Raw genomic sequence first — 13,121 nt, forward strand, 5'->3', positions numbered from 1 at the left:
TTTTTCAGCACTATGCTTTATCATCCAGTCTGCTTTGTAACGTTGTAGAGCATATTATTTTATGAAATGTTTGTTATAGTACAAAACAATACAGGTGACTTATACAAGCCTTAAACATACTTATATAAACCTTAAACACACAAAATATTGCACTGAAACAACTTACGAACAAATTTAATTTACGAACGATCATCCGGATCTTGGTTCGTAAGTAGGGTTGCGTCTGTACACAAATACGAAGCTCCACGTTTACTTATAGAGAACTTGCTTTTTCGACTTACTAAAAAGAGCCGTGTCTCCTGGCTCCCGGGTTGCTCCTCAGCTTGTTTTTGTTGCTTTAATCCCTACATTACCAATTATAATATAACATGAACTGATGGGCTTAAAAACAGAAAAAAAGAAATACAAATGACGAAATGAAGAGACAAACTGAAAAATGCATTTACAAAAGGAAAAAGAAAGATAAAAGAATGAACCTTATTTTGTACAAACATGATTCAAAAAGATGTGATGTAAACAACTCGGACAAGACCAGAATACCACGCCACTGAACGCTGTTCAAAAGACTAAGTAACACACCACTTTCAATAACAGTGAAAAAAAAAATCATTGATTACCGTGTTACTGAAACAAAATACTGTACACTTGTTACGTAACAATTTTATTGATAACGTTATTCCCAAAATTGCTAATGAAACAGCCACTTGGGGTAAACTGTAAAACTAAACGAAGTAACAATTGCAGTACACCCTCAACATTTCAAAAATCAAAAAATTATTTAATATAACACTGCTAGCCTGGTGCTAATTCATGCTAATGACGTCCTCCTTTGTAATATTACCAGGAAGTTCACATTCTACTTTGGTAGCTAAATTATCGTTAATGCCTTGCTCAAGGGCACTTTGACTACCATACCCGCAGAACCCACAACCTTCTAGCCACGGACCACTGACACACACTTGCTTTGCAGGCTGAGAACACTGCTGCAAACAGGTGAATCTTAGTCATCAATACAGCCTAAAAACCATCAGTTGCTCTCTTCCCTGTCTGGAGGATCTTATTGTTCTACTGCACTTACAACCTACAAGCATTTCATTGTAAATGTTAACTTATCCTAATATTTCTTGTTTTTTTTTCTCGAGTGTTCATGACATGTTTATCCCGGAGTGCCGATTCTAATCTTGTAAACAATAATCATTGCTTTGTTGTGAATTACGATAAAGAAATCAAATTTTTGACGCTATTTCAGCTGTTATGTTCGTTTTATAACATGATGTATACATGTGAAAGGTCCCCGGTTGGAGACTGACTGGAGAGGGATGGGCGCCACCAGGATGCACTTGCCCAAGACCCACCACAGGAAATGGTGCCGCTACGACCTGTGTGTTTAAGGATTCCAACCAACCAACCATACAGGTCATTGAAGGGGGACTGTGTAGTATTTTACTACTAGGTGTTGCTGTATCGTGTCATGCATCTGAAAACGAGTGCTACAAAGATTACAAACTACGGAAACTTAAACCCAACTGCACCATTTTTATTCGTATTCAACTTTTTTTGTCCAGCCTTACAACTCATTTTAGCTTGGGGCCCACAGGATAAAAAAAACGTTCTCACAAGGGCTGGACTATTAAAATAATGACATGAAAAGTGTGGCTTGGCTGGAGGGCTGGGGGTCTTTTTGGAGTCTCTCAATTGAATCAGGATCTAGGGATGTAAGATTTGATTATTACATTGTTGAAGGGGTATTCTCTCCTAAGATGTGATCTCTTATGGTGTTTATCAACTGTATATTTGTAAAAACAAAACGATTTCCATTTTAGTTTATTTAATTTTGGGTAATAGCACATAATCCCCAAATGATTGAATGATTTAAAAGCCTCTCAGCTGTAATAAAAATGGAAACTTGGCTGTCAAATTCACATCTATTATAAAATACAGCTACTGTGGGTGCTTTGCGAGTGGCGCCGAGCTTTGTCGACACCAAGTGGCCATGATTACAACTGCAAGTCATTGATGCGATGCGGTTTTGCGCTGTATAGAAGGTGGCACGGGTCAGGGTCACGTGGTTAGGGAATATTAGCCTCATCACGGACTTTTAAGTGTTTTTTAATCGGCGTTTATGAGCGAGCAGAGTCCTTGAATGGCACGCTAATTTGCAAGGCGGGCCTTGCATCACAGGTGCATTCTGGGAGATGGCAACCCCTGTTATATAAAGACTGTTTACGTCAGCGTGCTTATGTAGTGGCCATATTGGTCGGGTCAACGTTCCTGTTAAGATTTTACAACCAATTTTCACGCGGGTAACGTTAAACGAATTAAATAGGATAAAAACGGCTTTTTCTAAATCAAAAACAATTTATTAAAACAGTTTATGAACAATTATAGTTTGTTAAGAATACTGCACTGAAAATTTAACACTTTAAATGAAAATCATTGACCATTTACAATTCAAAATCTGTGTCAAGAGGATATTTTAAGTCTTTAAAAAAATGGTGTTCTTTTTTTTTAGTATATGTATTTATATATAAATATGTTTTTCTCTTTCCCTTTGTTTCTTTTTTCCAATTGTTTCTTTTTTGCTCTTTAACCCGCTAAGGAAGCTTATTCCATCCAAATCTGACATCGAGTTCGTGAGGAAAACCATCCTTTTAACGCCTCATTCGTTGCAGTACCAAAAACAGCCGCAAGGGAGAAGCAGAATTACGCCAAATCACGTTGCTTTGTTTGGTTCATGGGCTGTAGTCGTGACAAGAGGCTTTTATAGATTTACAGAGCACCTTTTAACGTTACTTACCTTTGAATGGATGAAAGTACTCTTTTTGTCATTTATTCTGAAACCCATACACTCGTGAGCATATCACTGACCTACTAACATTTGAGCTACCGGTGCTAATACAGATTTCAACCAAAACGTAACCCTTACCCTAGCTCCCAACCAAACCAACCCTTGACTCAGCCTCTTGGCTGAGGGCAAGTGTCTCGGCCCCTTGGCTTTGTAGCGTATTATGATTTGACCGATAATGGATAAACCTTACAAAAATCCACCCCCCCCTCCCAACCAAACCAACCCTAGTTGCAGCAAAAACCCTTACCCCAGCTTCAACCAAAACACTAACTCACTAACCATGGCTCCAATCCTAGTTACAGCAAAAACCATAACACTAACTCCAATTTAAACCCAAACCCTGGCTCCGACCAGAAGCTGGGATGGAACCCACAAATCTATAGATATAATACAATGAAAACTCTTTAAGCCTAACCTTACCTAAAACCACAGGTAAAGCCGAAATCCTAGGTCCAACATTAATGGACTAACCATGGCTATTGGACCAGACCCCTAACCGTAGAATTTTTAATGGAGTTTGAACCCACATCAAACTCTTTAAAACACCAGCACCTTCCCAGTTGAGCTAATTTTGGACACTATATGAAAACGAATACCATTGCTTCGAACGGGGAACGCTTCATTACTCGAACAATTAGATTTTGCACCAATACTGAACGAGTTATTGTCGGGCACTACCAGATCAGTTTATAGAAATTGGAAGATTTGTATTGTTGGGAATTTTCTATCAAAATGTACCGTTTACCAAATCGTTCGAATCAGTTATCTGACTCCATTAACCAAACACGACCCACATTCATCCAACAATTATGCACGCTCGTTTTTTGAGAGAGAAATGACCAGGGAGCTGGCAATTCCACACGGGGGTGGGTTTATTCACAATAGCAGGTTTAAGTGTGCCCAAAGGAGATGACTACCCCCTCCCAGTTGCCCCGGATCATTTATACACTTCAACAAAAAAAGCAAAGACATCCCATTGGCCATGTGTCATCTGTAGTTAACGTTAGCTTTCTCTTATTGGTCTTCTCCCTGCATGAGGGCGTGTCGACTGGGCTCCACAATCTTCGCATACCAGCGGCACCCCGACGTCTGCCCTTCTGCGTCTGGCCTTCTGCGTCAGCACTCACAGGAATTCTGTTATCACAAATACATCTGATGCATTCCACACAGCCTAACCTTCTAATGAACCTTGAATAAAAACACAGTCAGTGAATATCTTTATTGCATTTTGGACACGCAATTTATTTTATCATTTATTTCTCTTTTCAAAAAGAACCTTGAGTCTCGGTATTTTGTCCTCTTCCTTTGTGCTTTTAGCACTCGTTTTGTAGTGGCACGACGGTTTACAGCAACATCTAGTGGAAAAACACACTGTCCCTTTAACTTTAATATTAAGGCGGGGGCCTCAAACTATTATCTTATTATCTATGTTTGATACCCCTGATCTAAACAATGCTTTCCCTTAACACAAAAACACTGCTTGCAAATACATATTCTATTGCAAGAACACTTAACTTATTCACATGATTTCGATGAACCTGTTCCTTTGGAAGTGCACGAAATGTCATCCCTCTCTGCCCCGATGAAGACTAAAGGACTTTGTCTCTGTCTGAACTTATCCATATATTTGCTTCTCTCACACACTGCTTCGCTACACTTCAATCACTGGATACAGCAAGCAAGATGAGGAAGTGGGGGCTTCCTTGACGTGTGGACAAAGATCTAATCAAAGCCACTCCTGCCATCTAAAGGTGATTTTTTTATACTTAAATAATTCCCAGAGACTTGATACTTATAGTTGAGCTGCACCAAACCCTTTCTAATAGTTTTCCCCCCCAAAATATTTTTTACGTTTTGACACTAGGACACAATGCTCCTGAAAACATAAGGAAAAATATTTAAAATTCAAACACACTGCTTCGCTGCACTTCAATCACTGGATATAGCATGATTAGGAAGTGGGGGCTACCTTGAAGTGTGGACAAAGATCTAATCGAAGCCACTCGGGAATTTTTCATACTGAAATCATTCCCAGAGGCTTGATGCTTACCGATGAGCTGCACCAAACCCTTTCTAATAGTTTTCATCAGCGGAGATTAAAAAGTAACTCTCTTAAACAGCAAAAGCAAGTCATATAACAATTCAGTTTATTGTATTTATTTTCCAGACACACACATCAATTTCTGGACCACAGTAGAGGATGGAAACCTTTCACAGACACGTTTTTTTTTTGGTCAATATTATTATTTGAAAATACAAATATAAAATTAGACTTTCCACATTTGATATGTGAGAGACCCCCATCCACCCATGATTATTTTTCCATATATTTTACAACGGGGCTTTAGCAAGCCTATACGGTGACCTGAAAGACTCTTTCAGATCGGGTCAGTCGGGTCCGTCTGTCCATCTCTCGCCATTAAAAAGTCCATGAAGGGGACAATGAAATAGATAGGGGCAGGGGAGGGGGAGGGGGCAAGTGTGAGGAATGAACCGAAGACGACGAAAGCAACGACGGACACCCCTAGCCAAACGGCGACTACCTAGAAGACTGCTAGCGTCTATTTGGAATACGGCGATTGCATGGGAGGTGGCCATGCTTCCTACTAAAAATGACACGTGTTTTCCATTATCTCCCGAGCTATTTAGAGCGAATACGCGCGGAGAAAAGGACCTGGTCGTCCCCGAGACATTCAACTGAGCGGTCGCTGACAAGATGCCTAGCACTTGCCTCCGGATTCAAGTTTCAACGTTAGTACACAAACTTGAAGTTTTTTTTTCAAGTATTTTCTCGTTTTTTTCCCATTCTCCCTTAAAGGAGAAGCTACAGGAAGTCAACTACGATGATTTCACATTCATCAGCTGCGAGCGCTGTCAGTTTGCGATCGAAGGGATTGAGTCACGGAGCCGTGCTACCTTAAAGTCCAAGCGACGCTATCGCTAAGGCTAGGCTAAGCTACGCTAGGCTAAGCTACGCTAGGCTACACTACGGAGGCCATTGGCGGCAAAGAAAGTTCAAGTTTTCGTTTGTTACTTTTTCTTTTACGAAGCTAAACGACTAGCAAGTCGAGGTAATGCGAAGGAACACTTTCTTTGACCCTGTTGGATAGAAGATGAGATGGCACAAACAGACGCCATGTTTTTGAATTTCTTCCTGTTTTTTTTTGTTCGTGATGTTTTTTATGTTGCACATAAACACGAGCAGTCGCGTGATTTTTTTTGAGGCTAAACATAATTGAAAATTGAACGCAGTTAGTCCCCTATTGTAAATAAATAATAATAAAATAAAAATAAAAATGAGGGCCATTACGTAAATTGAATCTTATTGATGAAAAAAAAATATAACAAACCCTGATGAATTACAGGTATTATTTATTATTATTTTGTATTAAATATAAATATTTTTAATTTCTTTAACATTTTAATAGTTAAAAGAAGAATATTTATAAAAATTAGGACTATTATTTAAACTAAATATTTCATATTTATTTAAGAAAAAAAACTATGATTACCCCAAATAATAACATTTGCTTATTGTATTAAAACAATTCCTAAAAAAATGAAACTAAAGAAAACAAAAGCGCTACATAAATGCAGACCATTTACCATATGACCAATTTGTCCACCAGGGTAACAAAACAATTTTACTTGGAAAGATTATTTAACAGATGTTTTTTCTCCATTTTCTCACTGGACCTTTTGCAGGAAGTTATTATGAGATAGTCATATTTCGGATCCTATTTTGCAATGTTAATGTTGGATAGGGTTCCCCTCTGGTCTTCGTAGGCTTGGCGGCACACGAACAGTTTCCTTCACACAACTGCAGTAATTGGTAATTAATTCTCAGAAATACTACACTGAGCGAAACAAATCCTAGGCGGCGCGTTTTGCATATCGGGCGTTTAAGGGAGATTGGCGCCCCCTTTGGAGACATTCAAATAACGCCTCGTGTACGCTTCCACCTCCCAGCAAGTGTTTCTCTCTCTCTCTCTCTCTCTCTCTCGCTCTCTTTTGGGTATTCACGAGAGCTTCTGTTTGCAGAAAAGGCGAAAAACAAAACAGAAAAACGAGTCCAAGTAGGGCGAGAGGGGAGAACGGAGAACAGAAAAAAATCTAACACGGTCAGCGAGAGGAAGGCCTGGCGCATGTCTGGACTGGTTTAATGTCTACTACGGTCACTATGTATGAGAGGCCGTTTGAGAAGTAAGTCATACTTGCTCTCACATTAACACCTTACTCTCACACGTACACTACTCTACTTTCATTCACACAGTCACACCCATGCAAGAACACTGCTATTCTCTCTCATACATAGTACTATACTTTCATACACACGACTATACTTGTTCACAGAGAATATGATACTCTCTCATTCATATTACTATACTCTTATAAACACTACTATACTCTCTCGCGTAGACAACTATACTCTCATACACTACTATATTCTCAAACACATAGTATGATACTCTCATACACTTCTGTACTCTCTTGCACATAGCACTTTACTCTCATACACTCATCACTATGATCTCTCAAACATTACTATACTCTTATCCATATACAGTCATACCCATGCACAATTACTGTTATACTCTCATCCATACTAGTATACTCTAATACAGAGAGCTATACTCCTTAATGCATATTACTATACTCTCATACTCACTATTATACTCTCTTTCAGACTACAATACTCTCATACACTACTATACTCTTTCACCCATAGTATGGTATTCTCATACAGTACTGTACTCTCTTACACATAGTCTTATACTCTTATACACTTATTATTATACTCTCATCTGCACACTATACCCTTTCACTCATATGACTATACTCTCACCTAGACAGTCATAACCATGTACAAACTACCATACCCTTTTATGAATACTACTCTCATACATACGCCTTCACACAAATTACTGTACTCTCTTACACTACAATACACACATAGTACTATAATCTTTTACTAAACTCTCTCACACATACCCCTATACTTTCATACACACATGATACTGTGTGCAGATGAGCGTATAATAATGTTAGAGTATAGTAATAAGTGTAGGAGAGTATCGTACTATGTGCAAGAGAGTACAGTAGTGTATGAGAATACCATACCATGTGTGTGAGAGTATCGTAGTGTATGAGAGTAATCTGTGAAAGAGAGTATAATAGTGAGTATGAGAGTATAGTAATATGCATGGAAGAGTATAGCTCTCTGTATTAGAGTATACTAGTATGGATGAGAGTATAACAGTAATTGTGCATGGGTATGACTGTATATGGATAAGAGTATAGTAATGTTTGAGAGATCATAGTAATGAGTGTATGAGAGTAAAGTGCTATGTGCAAGAGAGTACACTAGTGTATGAGAATACCATACTATGTGTGAGAGAGTATCGTAGTGTATGAGAGTAGTCTGTGCTATTAGTGTGTATGAGAGTATAGTAATATGTATGAAAGAGTATAGTAGGGATTGTTCTGGGTATGACCACGTCTGTATGAGAGCATAGTTGTGCATGCGTGAGAGACTGACATTATACGCGAGAGCAAGTCGGATTCCCATCTCAAACAGCCTCTCGCAGCTACGTCGTGGTGTATATGGAGGAGTCCTACGTGGGAGAGGAGAGGTAGAGCAGACGGAGGGCGACAACGAAGCACTAGACGGGGGGAAGAGGGCTAAAAGACAGCACTGCGTTTACAAGTTATTACATGAAATCACATCAATGAGCAACTCAAAGAGGATGGAAAGAGAGAAAAGCAACAGATGCACAGTACATTTTAATAGTATAGTACAATTATTATTATTATCATATAGAAACCACAACAAAATCCAACTAGAAATCAGCAAAGAAGCATCTTCCTTTTTTTTTTACGTTTGCTTTTTTTTGCCGTTTTTTTTCTTCTTTTACATGTGAACAATACACGTTTTTTTTTTTTTCCTCGTCGAAAATTATTACTCGATCACGACTCCATTCCGTCGACTTTAAAAGTTTCCAGCATTTTTTTTCTTAGCGTTGTTGTTTCGGGAACGCGACAACAACCGGAAAGGAAAATAATAAGAATAAAAAGAAGAAACGTAATTGGTATACAGCGGAACGTGCACCTCTGCAGGGATGAATCGTCATCATCATTTGTTATTTTGATATTCATCTAAGAGTTTAAACTGCATTTGTTTTTGTTTTTTTCAATCTTCTTAGAAAATCCAATATCGATTCATAGAAAAATGAAAATCTGTTCTTTAAAGCCCCAAAGTCTAATACTTGACCACTAGATGGCACTGTTTAACAAAAACCAGAGCCACAGCTTGGGACAAACAAACATGCAGCGACCTCTAGGTAGGGACTCCAATATGTAAAATAAATGGGAATTTCTCGACCTATGATTGTTTTTTACGTCGAGCGCTCGTCTTGGGATCAAAAGGTCGCAGGTTCGATTCCCGGCTCCTCCGTGGTATTTGTCGAAGTGTCCTTTGGCAAGACACTGAATCCCTAATGCCCCCAATAAGCAGGTAGGCTCCTTGCTTGGCTGACTCCCTAGTGGTGTGTGTGTGTGTGTGAATGGGTGAAGTGTGAAGCACATTGTAAAGCGCTTTGGGAGGTCTTCATTGACTTGAAAAGCGATATATAAATGCAGACCATTTACCATTTTTTATAAAATTTAACATTGGTATTATAGTTCCCTGCGATTGGCTGGCAACCAGTTCAGGGTGTCCCCTGCCCACTGCCCGATGATTGCTGGGATGGGCTCCAGCACCCCCGCGACTCTACTGAGGATAAGCGGTGCAGCTAATGAGATGAGAGATTATAGTTCTTGTTTTTTTGCCTAGTATTCAAATCTATATATTTTTTTCACTGAATGAAAGTTGTTTGTACCACTAAGAGGCACTAAGTATGAGACACTGTCCCTTTAATCAAATTTAACATTGGTATGATAGTTTTGTTTTTTTGCCTAATATTCAAATCACTGTTTTTTTTTTTTCACTGAATGAAAGTTGTTTGTACCACTAGGAGGCACTAAGCATGACGCACTGTCCCTTTAATCAAATTTAACATTGATAAGATAGTTCCTTGTTTTTTGCCTAATATTCAAATCAATGTTTTTTATTTTTCACTGAATAAAGTTGTTTGTACCACTAAGAGGCACTAAGCATGACGCACAGTCCCTTTAATCATAATTCTGAATTCAAAATGTAATGCAAGAATCAAAATAATCATCTATAGATCTTTCGAAACCATTACATTTTAGTAAGAAACAATTCTAAATATTTTCAAGCGATAGTCTCAAAGATGTCACGATTATTAACGTGTACCCTCCTTAGTATCTAATGTTGGCATATATAATGATTTTCTATGTAGAAGTATCAATACTTGGCCTCCTTCCTATCACTTTGTCATGTGCGCAAGGGATGGGAGAGCTTAAGATCAGTCGCATGGCTCAGCATGTATACAGGGTGGTGTGATTGCAGGGGATTAAGGATTTTAGTCAGGACAGTACACTGAGTTTTGTTTTGAGAACGTTTTTGTTGCAATTCTGCGTATATGTTGATTTAATAATATTGACTACTGCGCTAGACGATTAAGATTAACAGCTGCAGACACAGTTTACAAACGGGTGCCTTAATGTGTTACTTTTCTGTACTAGACATTTCCCCGCTGATTTCATTTAAATGTAAAAAATGGACGTGAAAGAGTTTTTATTTATGGCTGTTTATGTCATGATTAGCATCACCTGTGCCCGCTCGTTTGGCGCCAGCCGCTGCGGTCTACCTGATTGGTTCCCCTTGTCCCTTTTTAAGCACAGTCCTTTCACTCTCCGGTTGTCAGTCCATCAGCAAACCTCTGTTGTTACAAGGCAAGCATTTTGACCCTGACTCCCGTCGGTCCCGCTTTTTGCAACCGTTTTTCCACCCGTCCGTTCCTGATCTCCCCGTGTGTCTCCGGCTACAACCTGTTATTGATTCCGACCATGTTTGCTCTCCCGTCCCGGCTTACGACCCGTTTTTGATCCCAACCACCTTTTTGCTCTCCTATCCTGGCTATCGACCTGTTTATTCCGTCCTTTACACCGCCATCTCTCGCTCCGGAAGATCCGCTTCCGTATTCAGATCTTGATCCGATTGTGTTGAGTGGCTTGCTTCCGGTGTCCAGCAAGCACCGGATCGCGGGCGCTGCCCTTCCTCTTTCTATCAATAAACTTGGGGTTAACGCTACGCATTTGGGTCCTGATTCCGTTCTGGTCGTGACAGTTTAGGCCTGCGGCTTAAAATCCGACGCGGCTTATACAATAACAAAGTTGAGTTTTTTTCATAAATTTTACCGTAATCAGGTGCGCCCGCGGTCCGGAATTGACAGTATCCTTGTACAACTCGAGAGATATTTTCAGGAAAATAGAAAAAATACAACAAAAAATGCTTGAAAGATTTTCTCATAAAATATTTTGGAAAAAAAAGCATCTTCAATCATGAATCGATATTGGATTATCAGAAGAAAAACTGATTCTTAAGGCTGTTGAAACCCAACACTAATGATCTTTGATTAATTAATTCCGAACAAACGGACTCCATTAGAACGCAAAAGGTCCAAAATGGCCGAGGCCTGACATCGCCCGGCAACCCCATAAAGTTCGCCGTCCACTTTCTCAAACGATTCCACAAAAATCCTTCGCGTTCGTCCCAAAGGATAAAAAAAAAAAAGTGGAAACGGCTCACAGTGCAATGATTTCTTCTCCTCCTCTATCGCTTTTTTATAAATAGATCATTTTCAATCATTCAGTGTTTTCATTTCGGCGAGAATAAATTAAACCTGCCGGCGGTCCCACAACAGAACGCGCCGGTCTGAGGTATGATAAAGAAACACAAAAACCGAATTCATCGTAAAACAACAGAAGCGGGCTCGTGCACCCGTACGTTGTTTGCTTCCCGAAAGATTAGCGGGAAAGGACCAGGACGATCCAAAACAAAGAAAACAAAAAGTACAAAAAACGTGTCCGCGGACGCACAAAATGCAATCGAAAAGTACACTGTGCTTTGGATTCGATATCCCCCCCTCTTCGTTTTAACCCCCCCAAAAAATCGAATCTTTCAAGTGATTTCATTCGTTTTTTTTTCTTTTTTTCAATCGAATAAAACTGACTTCAACACATCGTTAGCAAATTTGCTGGTAAAACGATTTCGACTATTTACAGAGCAACGGTGGTCACCGGTGGTCGTCGCCGTTTTTTTTTCTCCGAAAAATCGGAATTTGTCTTCTATTCACACGCTAGAACATTTTCTTGGACACACCATCACAAAAATATGCTATTCTTCTCTCACTGAGTAGTTGGTTATATGCCGTCAATGGAATAATATGTACAGCTACATTTCTTTTTCGCAAATTCACAATGTCGTTATATGAAATTTTTTTCTTATAGCATAGAATATATATATATATATATATATATAGATATATACTGTATATATATATATATATATACATACATACTGTATATATATACAGTATATATATAGATATATACTGTATATATGTATATATACTGTGTACTGTGTGTATATATATATACTGTATTAATGTATACATATATATCTATATGTACTGTATACTGCATATATACTGTATACATGTAAACATATATATATATCTATATAAATACTGTATATATGTATACATATATACAGTACACAGTATATATACAGTATATATGTATACATATATACAGTATATATACACAGTATACAGGATATATGGATATATACAGTATATATATATATATATATATATATACAGTATATATATACTGTATATGTATATATATACTGTATATATATATATATACAGTATATATATACTGTATATGTATATATATACTGTATATGTATATATATACAGTATATATATACTGTATATGTATATATATATATATATATATACTGTATATATATACTGTATATGTATATATATACTGTATATGTATATATATACTGTATATGTATATATATACTGTATATATATATGTATATATATACTGTATATGTATATATATATATATATATATATATACTGTATATGTATATATATACTGTATATATCTATACATATATACTGCATATATCTATATACACTGTATATATATATATATATATATATATATATATATATATATATACTGTATATTGTGTATATATATATTGTATATATCTATATATACTGTATACTGTGTATATATACTGTATATATGTAAACATATATCTATATATATATATACAGTATAT

This window comes from Urocampus carinirostris, chromosome 17 (assembly GCF_059441175.1).
Source record: "Urocampus carinirostris isolate Australia breed hairy pipefish chromosome 17, RoL_Ucar_1.0, whole genome shotgun sequence".
Lineage (NCBI taxonomy): Eukaryota > Metazoa > Chordata > Actinopteri > Syngnathiformes > Syngnathidae > Urocampus > Urocampus carinirostris.